The sequence below is a fragment of the Cervus elaphus genome, chromosome 19, assembly GCF_910594005.1.
Source record: "Cervus elaphus chromosome 19, mCerEla1.1, whole genome shotgun sequence".
Taxonomy (NCBI): domain Eukaryota; kingdom Metazoa; phylum Chordata; class Mammalia; order Artiodactyla; family Cervidae; genus Cervus; species Cervus elaphus.
The window spans coordinates 60,330,961-60,344,358 of NC_057833.1; the positions used below are offsets into that span (position 1 = coordinate 60,330,961).

The 13,398-nt window shown below is 46.0% G+C and overlaps 1 protein-coding gene across 5 annotated transcripts in view; it reads right to left on the reverse strand.

Annotated features, from left to right (window-relative positions):
* Positions 1 to 11,588, reverse strand: part of BOC (BOC cell adhesion associated, oncogene regulated) — an 82,903-nt gene extending 71,315 nt beyond the window's left edge. For 2 of the 5 annotated variants that reach the window (XM_043874033.1, XM_043874032.1), the window contains exons 1-2: positions 11,096 to 11,586; positions 6,876 to 6,967 (exon numbers count right to left, since the gene is read on the reverse strand). The gene's annotated coding sequence lies outside the window, so the exon portion shown is untranslated. Of the gene's footprint in view, positions 1 to 3,581; positions 3,630 to 6,875; positions 6,968 to 11,095 lie in introns of all 5 variants that reach the window. The other 3 variants (XM_043874034.1, XM_043874037.1, XM_043874036.1) reach the window with 3 other exon arrangements.
* Positions 11,589 to 13,398: the final 1,810 nt, after the last annotated feature.

Consider the following 13,398-nt stretch of genomic DNA (forward strand, 5'->3'; position numbering starts at 1 on the left):
CTATCTTACTCAAACTCTTCCAGAAAATTGCAGATGAAGGTAAACTTCCAAACTCATTCTATGAGGTCACCATCACCCTAATTCCAAAACCAGACAAAGATGCCACAAAAACAAAACAAACAAACAAAAAAACTACAGGCCAATATCACTGATGAACATAGATGCAAAAATCCTTAACAAAATTCTAGCAAACAGTATCCAACAACATATTAAAAAAATCATACACCATGACCAAGTGGGCTTTATCCGAGGAATGCAAGGATTCTTTAATATCCACAAATCAATCAATGTAATACACCACATTAACAAATTGAAAGATAAAAACCATATGATTATCTCAATAGATGCAGAGAAAGCCTTTGACAAAATTCAACACCCATTTATGATTAAAACTCTCCAGAGAGCAGGAATAGAAGGAACACACCTCAACATAATAAAAGCTATATATGACAAACCCACAGCAAGCATTACCCTCAATGGTGAAAAATTGAAAGCATTTCCCCTGAAATCAGGAACAAGACAAGGGTGCCCACTCTCACCACTACTATTCAACATAGTTTTGGAAGTTTTGGCCACAGCAATCAGAGCAGAAAAAGAAGTAAAAGGAATCCAGATGGGAAAAGAAGTGAAATTCTCGCTGTTTGCAGATGACATGATCCTCTACATAGAAAACCCTAAAGACTCTTCCAGAAAATTACTAGAGCTAATCAACGAATATAGTAAAGTTGCAGGATATAAAATTAACACACAGAAATCCCTTGCATTCCTATACACTAACAATGAGAAAACAGAAAGAGAAATTAAGGAAACAATACCATTCACCATTGCAACAAAAAGAATAAAATACTTAGGAGTATATCTACCTAAAGAAACAAAAGACCTATACATAGAAAACTATAAAACACTGATGAAAGAAATCAAAGAGGACACAAACAGATGGAGAAACATACTGTGTTCATGGATTGGAAGAATCAATATTGTCAAAATGGCTATTCTACCCAAAGCAATCTATAGATTCAATGCAATCCCTATCAAGCTACCAACGGTATTTTTCACAGAACCAGAACAAATAATTCCACAATTTGTATGGGAATACAAAAAACCTTGAATAGCCAAAGTAATCTTGAGAAAGAAGAATGGAACTGGAGGAATCAACCTGCCTGACTTCAGGCTCTACTACAAAGCCACAGTCATCAAGACGTATGGTACTGGCACAAAGACAGAAATATAGATCAATGGAACAGAATAGAATGCCCAGAGATAAATCCACGAACCTATGGACACCTTATCTTCGACAAAGGAGGCAAGGATATACAATGGAAAAAAGACAACCTCTTTAACAAGTGGTGCTGGGAAAACTGGTCAACCACTTGTAAAAGAATGAAACTAGAACACTTTCTAACACCATACACAAAAATAAACTCAAAATGGATTAAAGATCTAAATGTAAGAACAGAATCTATAAAACTCCTAGAGGAGAACATAGGCAAAACACTCTCCAACATAAATCACAGCAGGATCCTCTATGACCCACCTCCCAGAATATTGGAAATAAAAGCAAAACTAAACAAATGGGACCTAATGAAACTTAAAAGCTTTTGCACTACAAAGGAAACTATAAGTAAGGTGAAAAGACAGCCCTCAGATTGGGAGAAAATAATAGCAAATGAAGCAACAGACAAAGGATTAATCTCAAAAATATACAAGCAACTCCTGAAGCTCAATTCCAGAAAAATAAATGACCCAATCAAAAAATGGGCCAAAGAACTAAACAGACATTTCTCCAAAGACATACAGATGGATAACAAACACATGAAAAGATGCTCAACATCACTCATTATCAGAGAAATGCAAATCAAAACCACAATGAGGTACCATTACACGCCAGTCAGGATGGCTGCTATCCAAAAGTCTACAAGCAATAAATGCTGGAGAGGATGTGGAGAAAAGGGAACCCTCTTACACTGTTGGTGGGAATGCAAACTAGTACAGCCACTATGGAGAACAGTGTGGAGATTTCTTAAAAAACTGGAAATAGAACTGCCATATGACCCAGCAATCCCACTTCTGGGCATACATACCAAGGAAACCAGATCTGAAAGAGACATGTGCACTGCAATGTTCTCGCAGCACTGTTTATAGCAGCCGGGACATGGAAGCAACCTAGATGCCCATCAACAGACGAATGGATAAGGAAGCTGTGGTACATATACACCATGGAATATTACTCAGCCGTTAAAAAGAATTCATTTGAATCAGTTCTAATGAGATGGATGAAACTGGAGCCCATTATACAGAGTGAAGTAAGCCAGAAAGATAAAGAACATTACAGCATACTAACACATATATATGGAATTTAGAAAGATGGTAATGATAACCCTATATGCAAAACAGATAAAGAGATACAGATGTACAGAACAGACTTTTGGCCTCTGTGGGAGAAGGCAAGGGTGGGATGTTTTGAGAGAACAGCATTAATATTATCTGTAGTGAAACAGGTCACCAGCCCAGGTGGGATGCATGAGACAAGTGCTCGGGCCTGGTGCACTGGGAAGACCCAGAGGAATCGGGTGGAGAGGGAGGTGGGAGGGGGGATCGGGATGGGGAATACATGTAACTCCATGGCTGATTCATGTCAATGTATGACAAAACCCACTGCAATGTTGTAAAGTAATTAGCCTCCAACTAATTAAAAAAAAAAAAAAAGAATACTAGAGTCGGTTCCCATTCCATTCTCCAGGGGATGTTCCTGATCCAGGGATCGAACTCAGGTCTTCTGCATTGCAGGCAGATTCTTTACCATACAAGTCACCAGGGAAGTCCACTATGCTAAATCAACTATACTCCAATAAAAAATAAAAGAAAACAAAACAAAATAAACACAGCCACAGAAGCAGACCCAGCCCTTGGCCCAGACTCTGACCTCTGCCTGTGCCCTCAAGTATCTTATCTCCTAACTCATCTTGGGTGAGCACAGATGCCAGAGGCTTTTGAGGTAAGTAGAACCTCTGTATCAAAAGTGTTCCTTTGTGCATTTCTCTGCATCCTTATAGTGCCCTGAGAAGGCAGTTTGTGAGGATGAGGTAATAAAGGCTCAGAGTTCCCATGATTTCCTCTTGTTTATCCAACTAGTTGGTCACATAATTATATCTTAAACCCAGGTGTCCTGAGTCCCATCCCCGCACCTCCCCATACACACACACACACACACACACACACACACACACACACACACACACAAAGCTAGAACATCCTGGCTTCAGGTTTTCCACATTTATTAAAGAAAAACAAGGAACCGAGGGCAACTGCAGGCTCATCACAGGCAAATCTCCTGGCTCTCTGAAGCCAGTAGGGAGAGTTGGTTTTGCTCTGCAGGTAACAGCCTGTAGAATTCTTTCTGCTGACTGCTCTGTGAGTATTTGCCTGGCAGGTACCATCTCCTGTCAGTTACCTGTCTGTCAAAGTTGCTACTTCCTTCCCCAGGGTATTTTTCTGCACAAGCTGCCACTTCTGACCAGGAAAAGTATCTGCTGGGCAAAACGCCCTCTCCCCCTCACCCCTCTGAGGCCCAGAGGACCTACTTGATCAGACTTGCAGAGATCCGAGGAGCCCGTGGATTCAGTTGGCACCTGCAGTGGAAGCAGAGACTCAGACAGCCAGTTCAGATGATGTCCCAGAGGGAGAAAAAGCCGGGAGACACATTCCAAGAAGAGACCCAAGACAGCAGCAGCTTTCAGCACTGCCCAAGGAGCTGGACATCAGCTGGGTCTCAGGACCTGGCTTCCCTCATGCCTTGACTGCTGCGAAGCCAGTCAGGACCTTCCAGTTGTGGCCCCAGTTTTCAATTCATGTCTCTTAAGGCAAGTCTCACAAGGGCCGCCACCTGTCCCTTGCACTTTGTTAGCTGCAAAAGAATTAGTTTTCCCTAGCTAAGGGAGCTCTGCTTAGAGAGAGTGATTGTCTGGATACTTTTTTTTTCCTTCTCAAAGCCTGAGTTTGGAGTTAGCAGCCTGGCCATGCAATCTTGGCTCTGCCACTTACCAGCTGTGAGACCGCAACAGGTCCCTACAATCATTTAGGCTTCAGTTCCCTTATCTGCCAACTGGATCATGCTGCCCATCTTCACAGGACTGCTGGGGTGTTGCAGGACAGTGCTCATGGGCACCTTGGTTTGCAGCAGGTCTCACTAAATGGCAGGTGTTGTTCTCTGCATCATTGGAAGGAGGATGGAGGCAAGCAAGGCTGACTCTTTGGCTCTGGGATCTGCCGGTCTCAGCCTGCCCTTGGGGTCCATAGATGATTCCCTGAATGGGGAATGATTCTTCCCTCTTGCCCTGAAGGAAGGGCACCTGCTGCTCACGTATGCTCACCCTCTTAAGGGAGCATCTCTACATGTGTGCAACGCTTTGTTTGTAAAATCAGGGGAACAAAGATGAACTCCATCACAATACTGCTTTCAGCAACCTGTTCGGTTCTTTTCACCCACACTCAAGACCTTTCTGGTGTCTCAGTGACAGGGAATTGGCTGCCAACCGTCTTGTTCCCCTTTGGGTAGAAGAGCTGAGCTCCCCACCCCACTCTCTCCCATTGTTGAAGACCACTCAGTGAAATGTGCTGGCAAGCTGCCACTGTCCAGGCAGGCAAAAGCCGGGCCTGATTACCCAGCCTGCGTCTCTGGAACAGAAGTCTACAGAACACAAGGCACCTGACTGTGGGGCTTTCACCTGGCACTGACGCGGTCTTCACGACGGTGAGACCACCAACACTGTCCAGGAAGGGCTGCAGGTGACTGCTTGGCAGGCCTGTGCAACGGAAGAGCCATTAGACTCTAACTCTTGGCTGTAACACAGTGGATTTTTATGTAATTTGTTCACTACAAAACATCCATTCATAATGACAGAAGTAAACAATCATGAATTTCCATCACTTTATGTGGTCTCACTTGCAAAAGCAGGTACTATGTTGACTGACTACATGACGAAATCCTTCTCACGTGAGCACAGGTGTGTAAAAAAAGGATGCGCTACTGTCACACCTCTGTGGGATGATAGTCATCAGACTGAAAAGTAGGGGAGATGCTTTGTGAAGTAATTAAGAGCAACCTCTGCTTTCACAGAAAAGTAATAAACTCAGAACCCCCCAATTTGCCTCTCCAATTAACTGTGACCCACACCTAATAAACCTGCTGGGATTGTAATGTTGGGTAAGTTCAGACTAGTAAAGCCACTTGGCTGGGACTATTCTGGAAAAATATTGGCAGGCCAGGTAAGGTGAGGGAGTGCTCCCTTTAAGAGTCCAATTTCAGCCTGGCCTGGGCAAGGGAACCTTCAAGGTCAGCTGGTTCCACACACCCTCCTCCTCTTACCTGGAGCTCCCATCCTGTCTAAGCCACCTCTTAGCAGTCAAGGAGGGTCCTGGGCAAATGGAGAGCCCAGCAACTTTTATGTGTCCCTAAAATAAACATCTCCTCACTTCCTACTCTGAGAATGACTTCGAAACTAAGCAAACCTACCCCAGACAGTAGAACAAAGGGCAAACAAAACTGAAAAGTGAAAAGATGAATTCAGACACATGTTTCTGGCATTCACAGCTAAAATTTGATGGGATGAGAAAGAAAAGACAATCACATGTTTCTCCTTTGCTCCCTGAAAGCTACTCAGTCACTGCTTTTAGAACCTTGTTGAAGACTCACATTTCTGACATTCTGTATTCACTGTAGAGATTCCAGTTTTTAACTTTACTAAAAAAAAAAACAAAAAACAAAAAACAAAACCTCCGAACTTGAAATATCCTGTCTTAAGAATCTTCAGCCTATTATCCTCTGAGGAAAAGTACATTTGCAGGAAGGATGTTTCAGTCCTGCCAGCCCCACCTCGACCTCTAGGACAGCCTGAGATACTAGCTCTCCCCACTCAGAAGCCTTGCTTCATGACCCAGCCCAAGAACTTTCACACTGGAGTTTGCATTGCTGTGCCCTGCATGTCCCTTCCCTGCAGTCATGGAATTCTGGAAGGTGCGGGCTCTGATATTAGTCTGGGCACTCAATAAAAAAAAACTTGTTGAAAGGATGAAGGCTCCAACCGACACACAAGTCATCACCCTCATCTTGTCCACTGCTGTCCAAACTCAGTTTGGAGGAGAATAAGCATTCTTTGACATATTTTCTGCTGCTCAGTTCCTTTTAGATAATTTTTAAAAAAATTCAACTCATATTATGTACTTTCCTGTTACCATCCAGGAGAAGTAGTTGAGACTTTTCTCAACATTTTCTCTGGCAAGCAAGGTAAGTTGATTGTGAATCACTGGCTCTCATCTTTCTCCTGTGATTTCAAAACTCTTACTGCCCAATAACTCTGTCCCAAACATCAAAGACCTTCTTTGAAGATAAGGCCAAATTCTCCATTAGGAAAAGACAAACTATTTCCTAACTTTATTTCAGAAGATGGAAGATGGAACGACATGGAATCCCTCTAGGTTTTGTGAGATAAACACTGCCTGGTACATCAGACCAGAAGGCATTTGCTGTAATACCATCGGTAGACACATGAACACAGGTCTTTCCTCACCCACACCCAAGCAGGACTTTTCCACAGTAGTCTTAGACTCCAAATCCATAGTAAATGGTTTACATCCAACAGGTTGAACAGAATTTGGCTCAGGAAAGGGGAGTCCACATGGTCACCCGAGGGAAAAGAAGCTCTGACTACAAGAGTATCTGAGCTGAACCAACCTGTTTTGTCCAGATTCCACTCAAAACTGGACCCTTCCAATACTGAAGGATGAGAAACATTCTATCCTCACGTGGCAACACAAACTATGAAAATATGACTGATCCAAGCAGCCAGACATATTAGACTATGGGCAGAAAACCTCACCTGCTTCTTCTACTTCATTGCTGATAGCCTCAGACGGTGTGAATGTTGACAAGACTTTATGGGTCATGAGTTCCAGGAAGTTTGTTCTGGGCCTGAGGAAAAAGAAAGTGTCTCAAACAAAATAAACAAACACTTTGAAAGTATTTGCTTTTTATAAGGTACATTGCTATAAACCAGACTAATTCCTTATTAATACATTTTACAAATAATAACACGGAGAAAAGGCTGTTTTTTTCTAAATCATAGGCTTCCTTACATCTCCAGGTATCTGGCCCTTTGCTAGAAATGGAATAAACAATGGATGAAGAATAAGGATTACATTGAAAACAGTCATTGATCTTACAAAACCATTACCGTTTTCATCAATATTTACCAAATATCTGTTAAGAACACATTATGAGCAGCCCTCATACAAAGTAAGGTGGGCTAACAGGGAAGGGGTTGGGGGTGGTAGGGCAGCAGGTGAGGAATGAACCCCACACACACCAAAATCAAGGGTCATTTATTAGATGGGTCAAGCTGGAGTAGAAGGGTCCTATCAAGGTAATCATCATGAGACAGAGCCAAGAAATTTAGATTGTAAACTTAGAGTGATGACTTGTTTATGGGACCGATGAAGGATGGGTGGTGGCGGGTGGTGGCAGGGGATGGGCATGGAGGGGCATTAGGTAGACAGTGGGGAGTCCAGCCATGTGTCAGCACAACTGTCCAGGGCATGAAGAAGCATGGTGGTAGCAGGAATGGAAAAGACGGTGGGCCGGTAGAACAATAAAGGGAAGGGCAGGAGAGACCGGGCAAGTTTAGGGAGGAGCTGACAGTAGTAATGGAGACAGGAATCGATCGGTTCGGTGGATGGGGTCAGTGTGAATGGAGTCCACAGCAGAGCCAGGGCTCCCATCCAAGTTTCCTAATCCTTAGGGCAGTGCCACTTGAGATGGATCCTTTAAGTCTTACTTCCTGATTCCACCTCCCCTTCTCTACCCATTTCCAACCCTGAGGGCTCCAAGGAGGCTAGAGCCCTATTTAGGAAGGCTTTTTGTAAACATGGATTTCTAGATTAAAAACAAACTCCATCTTCCATCGTACCCTCCAGCCCCAAATATTTGATTCAGCCTCATAAATGAAAATATTACATGTAAAGGCTCCATGTGGGAGCATTCTCAGGATTTAGCTTGTTCCCAGCAATAGCAAAGGGGATAGACAGGCTGGCTATACCTGTTCTCTATGAGCCTTTGGTCAAAAGTATAGAGACACTTCAGGCCTGTCTGACTAGAGAGTCTACACTTTTATTGCAGCTATGTGAAAAGTCTGTATGCACATGGATGAGCAGAAACAGTTGTGTTATAGTATAGGAATATGACTAATTTTAAAACACATTTTATTATTAGTAGATGTTTGTACAATAAATAAAAATCGGGGGAGGGAGTACTTTGGAGAACCGTCCTTTGACTAAGAAAGCCTATTCAGGGACAAACAAGCTCCCAGTCTGGGTGGAGTCTGATAGACTAGAAATGGTTTGCTGAATCGAAGCATGGAGATGACAAGAAGTTCCATATTTTAAAGTAAATACATTTTAAAAAACTGTACCAAATCACTTTCTTTTCTCTCCCTCCCCAATTCCCATTCCTCCGCCCACCTTATTTTCCTAGATAGCAAGGAGGCTTGGAATTTGGAGGAAAGAAAGCAAACTCCCAATGTACAATATCTTCTGGTGCCAGGTTAATACTTTCTTATTCAGAGGCCAGAAAGTACTGGAAGCAATTATCTGGTACACTTGGGTCCTCTTCAGCTTCTTCCCGCTTGTTTAAAAGACACGGAAGGAAAAACTCTTATTTCTTAACCATACTGGGGACTTTGTCAAAAACTGAACTCAGATCCCCAGGGTCCCATGGAATACTATGACCACCAGGTTCACTTCTCACCATGCCAGCTTACACACTGGGGATCCCTGGCAAAGTCCACTGAATTATTTCATGAGTAAAATCTCTTACTCCTTCTTACTCCTTACTTCTATGGAAACCACAGGTAAGCTGCTGAAGAGAACTAGGACCCCAAACATTTGAAAGAGCATTTCAAAGAAAGGAAAATTTCTGGACCCATTTGGAGGAGGGAAAAGAATATAAATTACCCTCTTAACACAAGTTGACCAACCAATCAACAGCTAAGCAGGGGGGCTCTGTTCCCCTCCTTCCTATCCCAACTGTGGTCAAGGAACCAACTATCCTGGCTTCTATCAACTTCCTCTCCCCAGTAAAGCCAACGCTATGGCTTGGGCAATTTCTCCTGAGAAAATGTGTCTTGCAAGGTTACTCTTCTGAGATCTCTTGACAGAGGATAAACAGGACAGTGTCTCAACCCTCAGATTTTATAGGTGTAGATGGCCTCCAGCTTCTTAAAGAGCCAAGCTCTGAGCAATAAGTGTGGGCAGGAAATGTCAGCAAAGCAGCAACTCTTACTTCTTTCATTTTCCATTCACTCACTCCAAACACTCATGCTCCAGGAAAACCGTAACTCCAGTGCTGTTCCCTCACCTCCCCCTGCCTCTGTCCCAGGGACCCCAAGGTGCTTCAAGGTTACCATGGGAACCTTCTGGGTTTCAATTATGAAACCATTAAAAAGTACCAATTATAAGACCTCAGAAACGTTCCTGAGAAACCTGTTACACACCTCAAAATGGTCAAACTCTTGCCTCAGATTCACTTTAAGTAAAGTTCAGAAAACAGGTCACACAGATGTTTGGGAGCCTGAGCCCCCACCTTCGTCCAAGGAGACTGTTTCATGCTGCCCTTGAGAAAATGAAGACTGATTTATTGGCTATATCCAAAGAGATGACAAACCATGACAGGGCTGGGCTGCCTGCAGGCCCAATTGTGGAATAAATTAGAAATGTGTGTGCATTCAAGAATTTTGAAAATTTCATTCATTCACCACCCAATGTTCGCCAAGTTCTGGGTAACAAAGATCTAGGTGATGAATGTGAGCTGGGTACAGGGCACCTGGAGGTGGCACAAGGGCCTGAAACCAAAACATACTTTTCACTCAGTTCATTCAAAGAGGTAACTCCGGGTCAAAAACTTATTCGAATCCATCCGAGCTTGCTGAGAAGGGATGGGGGAAGGCAGAATACCCCACCACACCCAGAAAGTGCCTGTTTAGGATTGCTGGTGTGTGGTTTGGGTATTCTTAGCTCTACTGCCACATCTCTGGAGGCACACAACCTTCCAAGGAACCCTGCCACTGTAACCCCATCCCCAAAACAAAACTAAGCAAACAAATCCCCAGGGCTCCTTAATCTCCTCCAGTTCTCTCCCCACCCCCCAACCCCCAATTCTCTTACCATCTGGAAGAGCAAACTAACCCTGGCATCCTGAAAGTTAAGCAGAGCCTTCAAAAATCCAGCAAAAAATTCCTCTTGGGTTTCCTGCCTTTCCCCACAGCCCCTTCTCATTTGTTCCAAGGGATCATTTCCCCACCTCTCACAGTTACACAAACAAACCCCCGCAAGAGCACAACCCCAGGAGGACGTTGTGCACGAAAACACACATACACACACACACACACACACACACACACACACACACACACACACACACACACACATTTGACCGCACGCTGCTCCAAGTGCACAGACACCTCTGGACACCCCCACTTCAGCCTCGCCCCTTCCACCTTTCCAGCGGGGGATGTTTTCCTGGCGCTGTTTTGCTTCCAGTCCGTTCAGTCTATCTAAAAAAAAAAATTTTTTTTTTAAACCCCAAGACGGTAAACTCCGACCCCACTAAGAGGCCAAAGGGGCGTGCGATAGTTTTGTGTATTTGCAGACTTCATGTGGGCTTCTCCCCACGGCCCTGCTGCGCTCTGAGCCTGGACCTGGTGTCAACCTTCAGGGGAAGTTTGGGAGGCTGTCCGGGCCCTTCTTCCACAAGAGAAGCTTCCGGGAATGATCCGCCAGACCGCGCCTGCATGGAACGAGACGCAGCGCTCCCGGGCCCGGAGACGGCAGCCCGGCATCCCGCCGCCAGCCTGGGCCGCAGCCCCCCGCCATAGCCCGCGGGCAGAGCGCTCGGACCGCTCCCGCCGCCGGCGCGTCCCCATCAGCCACCCGCCGGCGCTTCCTCGGCACCGCTCGGCCTGCCGCAGCCAACCCGCCCCCTCCCCTCCCCAAACCAACAAACACAACTTTTTTTGAAAAGAAAACAAACTTCAGCGACGTGACTCACCTCTGGTGCAGCCGGCTCCTAGGAAGGGCGAGCCGGGGCCCGGGGGCCAGCGCCGTGGGCGCGGAGAGAGCCACACAGCCCGGGGCCGCCGGACACACAACCCGCACAGTGACACCCAGGGACACACAAAACAGGAGGGCGGCCGCAGCGGGAGCAACAAAGGAGACCCGGACGGAGAAGTTGCCGGCCGGAGGGGGGCGGGGGGGGCGTGCGGGCGCGTGTGGCTGCGGCAGGCGTGAGTGTGTGTGTGTGCGCGCGTGTATGAGTGTACGCTCGCGACGGCTGACACGGGCGGGCCGGGGCTCAGGGTCCCCGCGGCAGGGAGCTGCGGCAGCGGCGGTGGCAGCAGGAGGACAAGGCAGGGAACGCCGCGCCCTGCGCACCCCTTCCCTCCATATGGAAGAAGCTTTTTTGGATGACTGAACTCGCAAACAATTCCTTCTTTTGCTTCTCCTGCCTAGGAGCCTCCCATTACCGCGCGAGGGGGAGGGGGAGCAGAGGAGGCGGGGAGGAGGGGAGGAGCAAAGTGGAGCCAAGAAAGTCTTGGAAAGGAAGCTGGAAGAAAAAAAAAGTCTCCCCAAACTCAGTTCTTCTCCTAATACCCATTTTCTTTCTGTTGCGCCTGAATCCCGTACTTTCCCCCAACTTCTTGTTCTTTCCCACGCCAAAAGCAAAGTCGTCTTTCTCCCACACCCAGGGCTCCCCTGAACCCCCACTTTCTCTTTAGCTTCACCTCAGACCCTAGCTCGCCTACACTATCCTCTCCTCTCGCTTATCTCTTCTCCCCACATCTTTTCCTGATACGCATCCCCGCCCTTCTTAACGGTCTCCATTCTGCAAACAAACGATTGCATAAATCATTAAAAGTAGACTTTGTTATTAAACGCTCCCCTACCCTCTACCCCCAAATGGGGCAGCAGCTGTCGAGAAAATTATAAGGAAACCGAAGCCCCATTGCTACCTCCCCTGACCTACGCGGTGGGTCGGGAGAGAGAGTTTGCAGCGCCCTGGCCTGACCTCCATTCATCATCCCAGGGTGGAAGCTTGAGGAAAAGGATGAGAGAGCTGAGGCCAGGGAGGGGTAGCGGCTGCAGAGGAGTTAGTTACCTCCATGAAATTAACAGACGCTTACTCCTTGGAAGGAAAGTTACGACCAACCTAAATAGCATATTGAAAAGCAGAGACATTACTTTGTCAACAAAGGTCCAGCTGGTCAGGGCTATGGTTTTTCCAGTGGTCATGTATGGATGTGAGAGTTGGACTGTGAAAAAAGCTGAGCGCCGAAAAATTGATGCTTTTGAACTGTGGTGTTGGAGAAGACTCTTGAGAGTCCCTTGGACTGCAAGGAGATCCAACCAGTCCATCCTAAAGGAGATCAGTCCTGGGTGTTCATTGGAAGGACTGATGCTGAAGCTGAAACTCCAGTACTTTGGCCACCTCATGGGAAGAGTTGACTCGTTGGAAAAGACCCTGATGCTGGGAGGGATTGGGGGCAGGAGGAGAAGGGGATGACAGAGGATGAGATGGCTGGATGGCATCACCGACTTGATGTGCATGAGTTTGAGTAAACTCTGAGAGTTTATGATGGACAGGGAGGCCTGGCGTGCTGCGATTCATGGGGTCTCAAAGAGTCGGACACGACTGAGCGACTGAACTGAACTGAATTGTGTGCGTGTGTTAAGCCCTCCCTTTAATGTTGGGCGGATAACACTCAGAGTATCAGTTCTCAAACTTGAGCTACATCAGAACCCCCTGTAGGCTTATTAAAACCTTGCTGCAGTATTAAAACCTGCAGTATTTCTGATGTGGCAGGGTCTGGGGTGGGCCCAAGAATTTGCACTTCTATTAAGTTCTCAGGTGCTGATGCTGTGGGTCCCGGGCCACATTTTTAAAACTATTTTTGTAGGATATTGAGAAGTCAAACATGCTTTGAGTTGGGGCAAATGGGGTCTTCTTATTCTGAAGGGATGGAACAGAGATAGTGAAGGGTCATCCAGTTCATATCCTTACATTGCAGTTGAGGAAGCCGAGACCCAGAGGGGTTAAGGCAGGCAGTTGTTCAAAGTGAACGTGGAGTTTGTGCCAAAGTGGGAAGAAAGCTGTTCTGAAAGTTGGTCAGGCAGGCCTAGAGTGGGGTGAATGAAAGTGCTGCAGCCTGTGTGGCAGGAGTACTGCCCCCCCATGCAGGGGCCACTGTGTGACTCTGAGAAAGTCACCTAACCTTTCTGACCTTGGTTTTGTACTCTAGTTTCTCATCCCCCAAAATTCACTTTACATTGAATATATGATTTTAAATGAACCTG